Below are 12,118 nucleotides of genomic sequence, written 5' to 3'. Positions count from 1 at the left end.
GGTGGGTGTTGTTATCGTGACCAGTGAGCTGAGATAAGGCGGAGCTTTACCTAGCATAGACTAAAAAGATGACCTGGAACCAGTGGGTCTGGCGACGAATATGTAGCGAGGGCCAGCCGACTAGAGCATACAGGTCGTAGTGGCCATATCAATACAATTGACCCTTTCTTTACACTGTTCTAATGAAAGTACATTTCCATAATATCATCTAGTTTCCATAAACGTCGAACAAGGCTTGAACCCAGGATTGAACCCATGTGCTTCAGTTTACAAAAACAGATGACTTAGCACATCTATTTCCTTCTTAAAATGTCAACATTCTGGAAAGTAGAGTTGTGCAAAAGCTAATTTCACAACTAAATATACTCATCAGAAAATTTGGGGATTAACTTCAGAGGGCATGCATTTCAAGTATTAGCTCTACCGTAGAGGTACATCCCCTTACTATATGATAGCAGGGTTGCCATTTTGAGAACTTTTTTTTTCTTCAAAGTCCTCCAGTGAAAGAACCTTCCCATGGTACCAGCTATCTTTCAGTAAGGCACAGGATGGGATTTGAACCCATGATCTTCGGTTTACAAGACCGACACCTTACCGCTTGGCCACCATGCCACTCTATGCTGCAAGATATTTATCAATATTCTGGAAAGTAGTAGTTGTGTAATGTGAATTTGGCACACAAATAACATCTCTGTTTCCTGTGAGAATTTCAACATTCTGGAAAGTAGGAGTTGTGTAATGTGAATTTGGCACACAAATACTCAGTGGAGAACCTTGGGATTGAACCAAGTACTAAAATAGCATGCACTCCCCCTCTGAGCTTCGATACAATTTTATTTGCAGATAAAATGCAATATTAATACAATGTACTTTTTATATACACCACTCCATTGAAACTACAATGAAATGATAGCAGCAATTCTAAATACAAGCAAGTATGGACAGTCATCTAACCCATGAACTTCAGTTTTTGAAAATGATGCAATTGAAGTTGGCAACCATGCCACTTCTGTTACATAAATGTACGAACAGGGAATGAACACATGTTCTTCAGATTACAAGAGCAAATTATTTAGCACGTCTCTGTTTCCTGCTGAGAATTTCAATATCCTGGAAAGTAGGAGATGGGCCATTGCAAAAGCTTTAATGGAGAAGCTGGGGATTGAACCCAGGACCTCATACATGCGAAGCATGCGCTCTACCACTGAGCTACATCCCCTTTCTGGGAAAGAAATTGTTTTTTCTTATATTTTTAAATTTCACCTATAATTAGTCAGGTAAGCTAGTTGAGAACAAGTTTTCATATTCAACTGCGACCTGGCCAAGATAAAGCAAAGCAGCGCAACACAAACAACAACACAGAGTTACAGATGGAATAAACAAGCGTACAGTCAATAACACAATAGAAGAAAAAAAAGAAAGTCTATATACAGTGCGTGCAAATGGAGGTAAGGCAATAAATAGGCCATAGTAGCGAAGTATTTACAATTTAGCAAATTAACACTGGAGTGATAGATGAGCAGATGATGATGTGCAAGTAGAAATACTGGTGTGCAAAGAGCAGAAAGTATATTAAAACAATATGGGGACGAGGTAGGTAGATTGGGTGGGCTATTTACAGATGGGCTTTGTACAGCTGCAGCGATCAGTTAGCTGCTCAGATAGCCGATGTTTAAAGTTAGCAGTGTTGCCAACACCTCAGTAAGGAAAGTAGCTATTGGCTGTCCTAAAAGTCACTAGAAGTTGCTAAATGATGTCATCACCTAATTTGCATAATTGTCCATGTGCATGTAATTGTGATGGACACTGTAGGAGTGAGGAATAACATTGTGGAAGAGACAAAAAGTGAGTAAAATGAAAATGTCTGCAAGTATTCAGAGGGGTCTGAATACTTGCTAAATACAGCGACTAAGTCGCTAAGTTGGCAACACTGAAAGTTAGTGAGGGAAATATGTCTCCAGCTTCAGCGATTTTTGCAATTCGTTCCAGTCATTGTCAGCAGAGAACTGGAAGGAAAGGCGGCCAAAGGAGGTGTTGGCTTTGGGGATGACCAGTGAGATATACCTGCTGGAACGCGTGCTACGGGTGGGTGTTGTTATCGTGACCAGTGAGCTGAGATAAGGCGGAGCTTTACCTAGCATAGACTAAAAAGATGACCTGGAACCAGTGGGTCTGGCGACGAATATGTAGCGAGGGCCAGCCGACTAGAGCATACAGGTCGTAGTGGCCATATCAATACAATTGACCCTTTCTTTACACTGTTCTAATGAAAGTACATTTCCATAATATCATCTAGCTTCCATAAACGTCGAACAAGGCTTGAACCCAGGATTGAACCCATGTGCTTCAGTTTACAAAAACAGATGACTTAGCACATCTATTTCCTTCTTAAAATGTCAACATTCTGGAAAGTAGAGTTGTGCAAAAGCTAATTTCACAACTAAATATACTCATCAGAAAATTTGGGGATTAACTTCAGAGCGCATGCATTTCAAGTATTAGCTCTACCGTAGAGGTACATCCCCTTACTATATAATAGCAGGGTTGCCATTTTGAGAACTTTTTTTTTCTTCAAAGTCCTCCAGTGAAAGAACCTTCCCATGGTACCAGCTATCTTTCAGTAAGGCACGGATGGGATTTGAACCCATGATCTTCGGTTTACAAGACCGACACCTTACCGCTTGGCCACCATGCCACTCTATACTGCAAGATATTTATCAATATTCTGGAAAGTAGTAGTTGTGTAATGTGAATTTGGCACACAAATAACATCTCTGTTTCCTGTGAGAATTTCAACATTCTGGAAAGTAGGAGTTGTGTAATGTGAATTTGGCACACAAATACTCAGTGGAGAACCTTGGGATTGAACCAAGTACTAAAATAGCATGCACTCCCCCTCTGAGCTTCGATACAATTTTATTTGCAGATAAAATGCAATATTAATACAATGTACTTTTTATATACACCACTCCATTGAAACTACAATGAAATGATAGCAGCAATTCTAAATACAAGCAAGTATGGACAGTCATCTAACCCATGAACTTCAGTTTTTGAAAATGATGCAATTGAAGTTGGCAACCATGCCACTTCTGTTACATAAATGTACGAACAGGGATTGAACACATGTTCTTCAGATTACAAGAGCAAATTATTTAGCACGTCTCTGTTTCCTGTTGAGAATTTCAATATCCTGGAAAGTAGGAGATGGGCCATTGCAAAAGCTTTAATGGAGAAGCTGGGGATTGAACCCAGGACCTCATACATGCGAAGCATGCGCTCTACCACTGAGCTACATCCCCTTTCTGGGAAAGAAATGGTTTTTTCTTATTTTTTAAATTTCATCTATAATTAATCAGGTAAGCTAGTTGAGAACAAGTTTTCATATTCAACTGCGACCTGGCCAAGATAAAGCAAAGCAGCGCAACACAAACAACAACACAGAGTTACAGATGGAATAAACAAGCGTACAGTCAATAACACAATAGAAGAAAAAAAAGAAAGTCTATATACAGTGCGTGCAAATGAAGGTAAGGCAATAAATAGGCCATAGTAGCGAAGTATTTACAATTTAGCAAATTAACACTGGAGTGATAGATGAGCAGATGATGATGTGCAAGTAGAAATACTGGTGTGCAAAGAGCAGAAAGTATATTAAAACAATATGGGGACGAGGTAGGTAGATTGGGTGGGCTATTTACAGATGGGCTTTGTACAGCTGCAGCGATCAGTTAGCTGCTCAGATAGCCGATGTTTAAAGTTAGCAGTGTTGCCAACACCTCAGTAAGGAAAGTAGCTATTGGCTGTCCTAAAAGTCACTAGAAGTTGCTAAATGATGTCATCACCTAATTTGCATAATTGTCCATGTGCATGTAATTGTGATGGACACTGTAGGAGTGAGGAATAACATTGTGGAAGAGACAAAAAGTGAGTAAAATGAAAATGTCTGCAAGTATTCAGAGGGGTCTGAATACTTGCTAAATACAGCGACTAAGTCGCTAAGTTGGCAACACTGAAAGTTAGTGAGGGAAATATGTCTCCAGCTTCAGCGATTTTTGCAATTCGTTCCAGTCATTGTCAGCAGAAAACTGGAAGGAAAGGCGGCCAAAGGAGGTGTTGGCTTTGGGGATGACCAGTGAGATATACCTGCTGGAACGCGTGCTACGGGTGGGTGTTGTTATCGTGACCAGTGAGCTGAGATAAGGCGGAGCTTTACCTAGCATAGACTAAAAAGATGACCTGGAACCAGTGGGTCTGGCGACGAATATGTAGCGAGGGCCAGCCGACTAGAGCATACAGGTCGTAGTGGCCATATCAATACAATTGACCCTTTCTTTACACTGTTCTAATGAAAGTACATTTCCATAATATCATCTAGCTTCCATAAACGTCGAACAAGGCTTGAACCCAGGATTGAACCCATGTGCTTCAGTTTACAAAAACAGATGACTTAGCACATCTATTTCCTTCTTAAAATGTCAACATTCTGGAAAGTAGAGTTGTGCAAAAGCTAATTTCACAACTAAATATACTCATCAGAAAATTTGGGGATTAACTTCAGAGCGCATGCATTTCAAGTATTAGCTCTACCGTAGAGGTACATCCCCTTACTATATATAGCAGGGTTGCCATTTTGAGAACTTTTTTTTTCTTCAAAGTCCTCCAGTGAAAGAACCTTCCCATGGTACCAGCTATCTTTCAGTAAGGCACGGATGGGATTTGAACCCATGATCTTCGGTTTACAAGACCGACACCTTACCGCTTGGCCACCATGCCACTCTATACTGCAAGATATTTATCAATATTCTGGAAAGTAGTAGTTGTGTAATGTGAATTTGGCACACAAATAACATCTCTGTTTCCTGTGAGAATTTCAACATTCTGGAAAGTAGGAGTTGTGTAATGTGAATTTGGCACACAAATACTCAGTGGAGAACCTTGGGATTGAACCAAGTACTAAAATAGCATGCACTCCCCCTCTGAGCTTCAATACAATTTTATTTGCAGATAAAATGCAATATTAATACAATGTACTTTTTATATACACCACTCCATTGAAACTACAATGAAATGATAGCAGCAATTCTAAATACAAGCAAGTATGGACAGTCATCTAACCCATGAACTTCAGTTTTTGAAAATGATGCAATTGAAGTTGGCAACCATGCCACTTCTGTTACATAAATGTACGAACAGGGATTGAACACATGTTCTTCAGATTACAAGAGCAAATTATTTAGCACGTCTCTGTTTCCTGCTGAGAATTTCAATATCCTGGAAAGTAGGAGATGGGCCATTGCAAAAGCTTTAATGGAGAAGCTGGGGATTGAACCCAGGACCTCATACATGCGAAGCATGCGCTCTACCACTGAGCTACATCCCCTTTCTGGGAAAGAAATGGTTTTTTCTTATTTTTTAAATTTCACCTATAATTAATCAGGTAAGCTAGTTGAGAACAAGTTTTCATATTCAACTGCGACCTGGCCAAGATAAAGCAAAGCAGCGCAACACAAACAACAACACAGAGTTACAGATGGAATAAACAAGCGTACAGTCAATAACACAATAGAAGAAAAAAAAGAAAGTCTATATACAGTGCGTGCAAATGAAGGTAAGGCAATAAATAGGCCATAGTAGCGAAGTATTTACAATTTAGCAAATTAACACTGGAGTGATAGATGAGCAGATGATGATGTGCAAGTAGAAATACTGGTGTGCAAAGAGCAGAAAGTATATTAAAACAATATGGGGACGAGGTAGGTAGATTGGGTGGGCTATTTACAGATGGGCTTTGTACAGCTGCAGCGATCAGTTAGCTGCTCAGATAGCCGATGTTTAAAGTTAGCAGTGTTGCCAACACCTCAGTAAGGAAAGTAGCTATTGGCTGTCCTAAAAGTCACTAGAAGTTGCTAAATGATGTCATCACCTAATTTGCATAATTGTCCATGTGCATGTAATTGTGATGGACACTGTAGGAGTGAGGAATAACATTGTGGAAGAGACAAAAAGTGAGTAAAATGAAAATGTCTGCAAGTATTCAGAGGGGTCTGAATACTTGCTAAATACAGCGACTAAGTCGCTAAGTTGGCAACACTGAAAGTTAGTGAGGGAAATATGTCTCCAGCTTCAGCGATTTTTGCAATTCGTTCCAGTCATTGTCAGCAGAGAACTGGAAGGAAAGGCGGCCAAAGGAGGTGTTGGCTTTGGGGATGACCAGTGAGATATACCTGCTGGAACGCGTGCTACGGGTGGGTGTTGTTATCGTGACCAGTGAGCTGAGATAAGGCGGAGCTTTACCTAGCATAGACTAAAAAGATGACCTGGAACCAGTGGGTCTGGCGACGAATATGTAGCGAGGGCCAGCCGACTAGAGCATACAGGTCGTAGTGGCCATATCAATACAATTGACCCTTTCTTTACACTGTTCTAATGAAAGTACATTTCCATAATATCATCTAGCTTCCATAAACGTCGAACAAGGCTTGAACCCAGGATTGAACCCATGTGCTTCAGTTTACAAAAACAGATGACTTAGCACATCTATTTCCTTCTTAAAATGTCAACATTCTGGAAAGTAGAGTTGTGCAAAAGCTAATTTCACAACTAAATATACTCATCAGAAAATTTGGGGATTAACTTCAGAGCGCATGCATTTCAAGTATTAGCTCTACCGTAGAGGTACATCCCCTTACTATATAATAGCAGGGTTGCCATTTTGAGAACTTTTTTTTTCTTCAAAGTCCTCCAGTGAAAGAACCTTCCCATGGTACCAGCTATCTTTCAGTAAGGCACGGATGGGATTTGAACCCATGATCTTCGGTTTACAAGACCGACACCTTACCGCTTGGCCACCATGCCACTCTATACTGCAAGATATTTATCAATATTCTGGAAAGTAGTAGTTGTGTAATGTGAATTTGGCACACAAATAACATCTCTGTTTCCTGTGAGAATTTCAACATTCTGGAAAGTAGGAGTTGTGTAATGTGAATTTGGCACACAAATACTCAGTGGAGAACCTTGGGATTGAACCAAGTACTAAAATAGCATGCACTCCCCCTCTGAGCTTCAATACAATTTTATTTGCAGATAAAATGCAATATTAATACAATGTACTTTTTATATACACCACTCCATTGAAACTACAATGAAATGATAGCAGCAATTCTAAATACAAGCAAGTATGGACAGTCATCTAACCCATGAACTTCAGTTTTTGAAAATGATGCAATTGAAGTTGGCAACCATGCCACTTCTGTTACATAAATGTACGAACAGGGATTGAACACATGTTCTTCAGATTACAAGAGCAAATTATTTAGCACGTCTCTGTTTCCTGTTGAGAATTTCAATATCCTGGAAAGTAGGAGATGGGCCATTGCAAAAGCTTTAATGGAGAAGCTGGGGATTGAACCCAGGACCTCATACATGCGAAGCATGCGCTCTACCACTGAGCTACATCCCCTTTCTGGGAAAGAAATGGTTTTTTCTTATTTTTTAAATTTCATCTATAATTAATCAGGTAAGCTAGTTGAGAACAAGTTTTCATATTCAACTGCGACCTGGCCAAGATAAAGCAAAGCAGCGCAACACAAACAACAACACAGAGTTACAGATGGAATAAACAAGCGTACAGTCAATAACACAATAGAAGAAAAAAAAGAAAGTCTATATACAGTGCGTGCAAATGAAGGTAAGGCAATAAATAGGCCATAGTAGCGAAGTATTTACAATTTAGCAAATTAACACTGGAGTGATAGATGAGCAGATGATGATGTGCAAGTAGAAATACTGGTGTGCAAAGAGCAGAAAGTATATTAAAACAATATGGGGACGAGGTAGGTAGATTGGGTGGGCTATTTACAGATGGGCTTTGTACAGCTGCAGCGATCAGTTAGCTGCTCAGATAGCCGATGTTTAAAGTTAGCAGTGTTGCCAACACCTCAGTAAGGAAAGTAGCTATTGGCTGTCCTAAAAGTCACTAGAAGTTGCTAAATGATGTCATCACCTAATTTGCATAATTGTCCATGTGCATGTAATTGTGATGGACACTGTAGGAGTGAGGAATAACATTGTGGAAGAGACAAAAAGTGAGTCAAATGAAAATGTCTGCAAGTATTCAGAGGGGTCTGAATACTTGCTAAATACAGCGACTAAGTCGCTAAGTTGGCAACACTGAAAGTTAGTGAGGGAAATATGTCTCCAGCTTCAGCGATTTTTGCAATTCGTTCCAGTCATTGTCAGCAGAGAACTGGAAGGAAAGGCGGCCAAAGGAGGTGTTGGCTTTGGGGATGACCAGTGAGATATACCTGCTGGAACGCGTGCTACGGGTGGGTGTTGTTATCGTGACCAGTGAGCTGAGATAAGGCGGAGCTTTACCTAGCATAGACTAAAAAGATGACCTGGAACCAGTGGGTCTGGCGACGAATATGTAGCGAGGGCCAGCCGACTAGAGCATACAGGTCGTAGTGGCCATATCAATACAATTGACCCTTTCTTTACACTGTTCTAATGAAAGTACATTTCCATAATATCATCTAGCTTCCATAAACGTCGAACAAGGCTTGAACCCAGGATTGAACCCATGTGCTTCAGTTTACAAAAACAGATGACTTAGCACATCTATTTCCTTCTTAAAATGTCAACATTCTGGAAAGTAGAGTTGTGCAAAAGCTAATTTCACAACTAAATATACTCATCAGAAAATTTGGGGATTAACTTCAGAGCGCATGCATTTCAAGTATTAGCTCTACCGTAGAGGTACATCTGTTAGAAATTAGATATGTAGATGGGTGAGCCGGTCAAGGATCGATTCAGACAAAGTGGTAAATTTTATGACAAGTAACAGTTTATTCAGAGTGAAGATATCTAGTACAGCGTAATTACGGCTCCTCCGTTAGTTCATATGGAACAGCAGGCAAAGAGACCGTTACAATCAGTACACCACTAATATACAGAACAGAAAGTAGGTTGATTCTGGAAGATCGGATCTTTGGATTGGTTCAGCTGGGGTGTAGTCTGTAGTCTTCCGCCATTGGCTCAGTTGTCTGTCCGTCATCGTAGAATCCTCTTCGGGCACACAATGTTCAGCTACAAAGGAGATTATGTGTGTGCACTGGTTTTGGCAGTTAGTGTAATGCGGGAGCTATCCTGTAGGGGACCCCACAGGCTTTACTTTGAGTTGTAGCCCTGTATTAGCAATAGGTTGGTCACCTGCATAAGAAATAGCATTTCTCTACAAAACCCTCTCTTCACGTCTCACCAGAGACGTGACACAACCTAACTAGATCCAGACACAAAAAGAAAACTTTTCCCAGAAGGAAAAGTTTCGTGATTCCCTCTCTTCACATCTCCTAAGAGATAGTCCAGATACTCTAAGCAAAAAAAAAAACATAACCCAAAAAGGAAAACAGCCTAAACTAGGTAAGTCTATACGGAATGGCCCACAATGGCCGCAATGCCCCCTCTTCCCATCTCAGAAGAGGCACGACATACAATGGAGAAGCTTAATCAATAAAAGCAACTGGATCCCCCTCTTCATACTCGGGTTCCCCATCCCCTAAAAGGGGAAACATCTGGGAAGGGCTTGCTGGGTCAATGGCCTTAGATATAACTCTAGTAGTGAGTGAGCGAATACATGGAATGCAGCAGCAGCCGCACAACACTAAAATGGCTGCAAAAACTGAGATAGAGACCAAAATTGAGGATACCAAGGTTTTATATTTCCCAAACGCGTTCATCCAGGAATCCCACATGGAGGTGTCTATGCCAGAATGGGATTTCATTTTACCATTAAGAGTCCTCAAACCTTCTAGGGTTATGGTCAAGCTACCATCGGAGGCTGTGTTATTAGGGATGAAAGTACAACACTGTTCACCAAACATAGTACAAGCTCCACCTTTCTCCGCCAGTAGCATATCCACTGCAATGCGATTCTGGAATGTAATAAGAGAAGTTGCAGCCAGGCTCTCATGCTCCATACCGTTATCTCGCACCTGGCTCCTGTTATCTAACAAAAGACCGCTTGTTCTCGCAACCCCACGCTCTGAATGTGCCCTCCCTTCTGTATTTTTTCCAGCATGAGAAAGTCCCCTGGCCCTGACACTTTTAACAATGTTTCAAGTCAGCTATGTTGCATAACACTTACATACATCAACACAAGCCAACAGCAGATAATATGCAATCATATATATGGTAATGGCTATAATGTAAAACACAGGATCCAATAATCCCTCTTTTTCACACCCCCATGGGTGTGAACAAAAATTCAGCAATGAATCATATAACAGTTACAAAGTTTAAAATACCTTCATGTCCTCCATATCGATCCCACTATGTACTAGATTGGCTACCAGCCACCTAGGAACTTACAACCCTCATGTCAAAAGAGAACAACAGCTCATTCAAAAACAGAACAAAAGAAAATGGTGTGAAATTTAAGCCCCCCTTTTAGCAAAAACAGGATAACACTTTATTGTTTATTGACATGTAAGATACAGGATAAAACTTTGGTCATGGAAAACAGTAAAGATAGCAAAGCATTATTATAAACCATCTGGTCCTCTCAGCTACTCCTATCCTGCACCAGTTGGGCTTTGTTAGAAATTGGATATGTAGACGGGCGAGTCGGTCAAGGATCGATTCAGACAAGGTGGTAAATTGTATGACAAGCTACAGTTTATTCAGAGTGAAGATATCTAGAACAGCGTAATTACGGCTCTCCCGCTGGTTCGTACGGAAACGCAGACGAAGAAGAGACCGTTACAATCAGTACACCACTAATATATAGAATAGAAAGTAGGTTGATTCTGGAAGATCGGATCTTTGGATTGGTTCAGCTGGGGTGTAGTCTGTAGTCTTCCGCCATTGGCTCAGTTATCTGTCCGTCATCGTAGAATCCTCTTCGGGGACACAATGTTAAGATACAAAGGAGATTATGTGTGTGTGCGCTGGTTTTGGCAATTAGTGTAATGCGGGAGCTATCCTGTAGGGGACCCCACAGGCTCTACTCTGAGTTGTAGCCCCCCATTAACAATAGTTTGGTCACCTACATAAGAAATAGCATTTCTCTACAAAACCCTCTCTTCACGTCTCACCAGAGACGTGACACAACCTAACTGGATCCAGACACAAAGAGAAACTTCTCCCAAGGGGACTATGAAATAAGGCACGGTTTTAAACAGAAATAGATATATATGTATTACCATCATGTTCTCCATTCAATCCCACTATGTACTAAGTTGGCTACCAGCCACCTAGGAACTTACAACCCTCATTTAACAGAGCGGAGAACAACAGCTCAAAATAAAAGTAAATGCTTGTCTACATAAGCCAACTTTTTTCCCGCAGGAAAAAGTTGTGATTCCCTCTCTTCACATCTCCAAAGAGATGTGACTTAAACTAGGCAAGTCAGGCGGAATGATCCACTTGCATAACACATACATACATCCCCATAAGGCAACAGCAGATATAATGTAAATCTAATAGGCACTCTCCTCCTCATCCTCGAATTCAAGTAGGTCTTTATCCAGCAGAGGAAACATCTGGGAAGGGGAGGAAGGGTCAATGGCTCTAGAGATAACCCTAGTGGCAAGGGAACGGATGCATGGAATGCAACAGCATCCACAGAGAACTAAAATGGCAGCGAACACCGAAATGGATACCAAAATGGAGGACACCAGGGTTTTATATTTACCAAACGCACTCATCCAGGAGTCCCACATCGAGGTATCTATCCCAGAATGAGATTTCATTTTACCATTAAGCGTCCGCAGACCTTCTAGGGCTATGGTCAAGCTACCATCCGAGGCTGTGTTATTAGGGATGAAAGTACAACACTGGTCACCAAACATAGAGCAAACTCCGCCCTTCTCAGAGAGTAACATATCAATGGCAATACGATTTTGGAAAGCCATCAGGCTGGTTGCAGCCAGTTGACCATGTACTGCTTCAAAACCCTGCTGAGTCCAGTTGCCTAGTCTTTGGACGTTGTAATGTATATAGTTAATACGATCAACATTCTTGTTAATTGTGCACCACCAACAGATGGATGATTCAAACCCTGCAGCTACCTGATCTATTAACTTATACTCATCAGGCACTCCCCTAGGGACTCCGA

General features: G+C 40.9%; 8 non-coding genes across 8 annotated transcripts; all 8 read right to left on the bottom strand.

Annotated features, from left to right (window-relative positions):
* Window positions 1-539: 539 nt before the first annotated feature.
* On the bottom strand, window positions 540-612 carry trnat-ugu (transfer RNA threonine (anticodon UGU)). The gene has a single exon. It is a non-coding gene; the product is annotated as a tRNA-Thr (tRNA).
* Window positions 613-1,147: 535 nt separating this feature from the next.
* On the bottom strand, window positions 1,148-1,219 carry trnaa-cgc (transfer RNA alanine (anticodon CGC)). Its single transcript has one exon. It is a non-coding gene; the product is annotated as a tRNA-Ala (tRNA).
* Window positions 1,220-2,623: 1,404 nt separating this feature from the next.
* Window positions 2,624-2,695, bottom strand: trnat-ugu (transfer RNA threonine (anticodon UGU)). The gene has a single exon. It is a non-coding gene; the product is annotated as a tRNA-Thr (tRNA).
* A 535-nt stretch (window positions 2,696-3,230) lies between these two features.
* Window positions 3,231-3,302, bottom strand: trnaa-cgc (transfer RNA alanine (anticodon CGC)). The gene has a single exon. It is a non-coding gene; the product is annotated as a tRNA-Ala (tRNA).
* A 1,402-nt stretch (window positions 3,303-4,704) lies between these two features.
* trnat-ugu (transfer RNA threonine (anticodon UGU)) lies at window positions 4,705-4,776 on the bottom strand. The gene has a single exon. It is a non-coding gene; the product is annotated as a tRNA-Thr (tRNA).
* Window positions 4,777-5,311: 535 nt separating this feature from the next.
* On the bottom strand, window positions 5,312-5,383 carry trnaa-cgc (transfer RNA alanine (anticodon CGC)). Its single transcript has one exon. It is a non-coding gene; the product is annotated as a tRNA-Ala (tRNA).
* Window positions 5,384-6,786: 1,403 nt separating this feature from the next.
* Window positions 6,787-6,858, bottom strand: trnat-ugu (transfer RNA threonine (anticodon UGU)). The gene has a single exon. It is a non-coding gene; the product is annotated as a tRNA-Thr (tRNA).
* A 535-nt stretch (window positions 6,859-7,393) lies between these two features.
* Window positions 7,394-7,465, bottom strand: trnaa-cgc (transfer RNA alanine (anticodon CGC)). The gene has a single exon. It is a non-coding gene; the product is annotated as a tRNA-Ala (tRNA).
* Between the last annotated feature and the right edge of the window lie 4,653 nt (window positions 7,466-12,118).

The sequence above is a fragment of the Oncorhynchus kisutch genome, unplaced genomic scaffold (assembly GCF_002021735.2).
Source record: "Oncorhynchus kisutch isolate 150728-3 unplaced genomic scaffold, Okis_V2 scaffold3827, whole genome shotgun sequence".
NCBI classification, from domain to species: Eukaryota; Metazoa; Chordata; class Actinopteri; order Salmoniformes; family Salmonidae; genus Oncorhynchus; species Oncorhynchus kisutch.
Note: the sequence above shows the minus strand (reverse complement) of the source record. Positions and strands in the feature narration are given on the sequence as shown.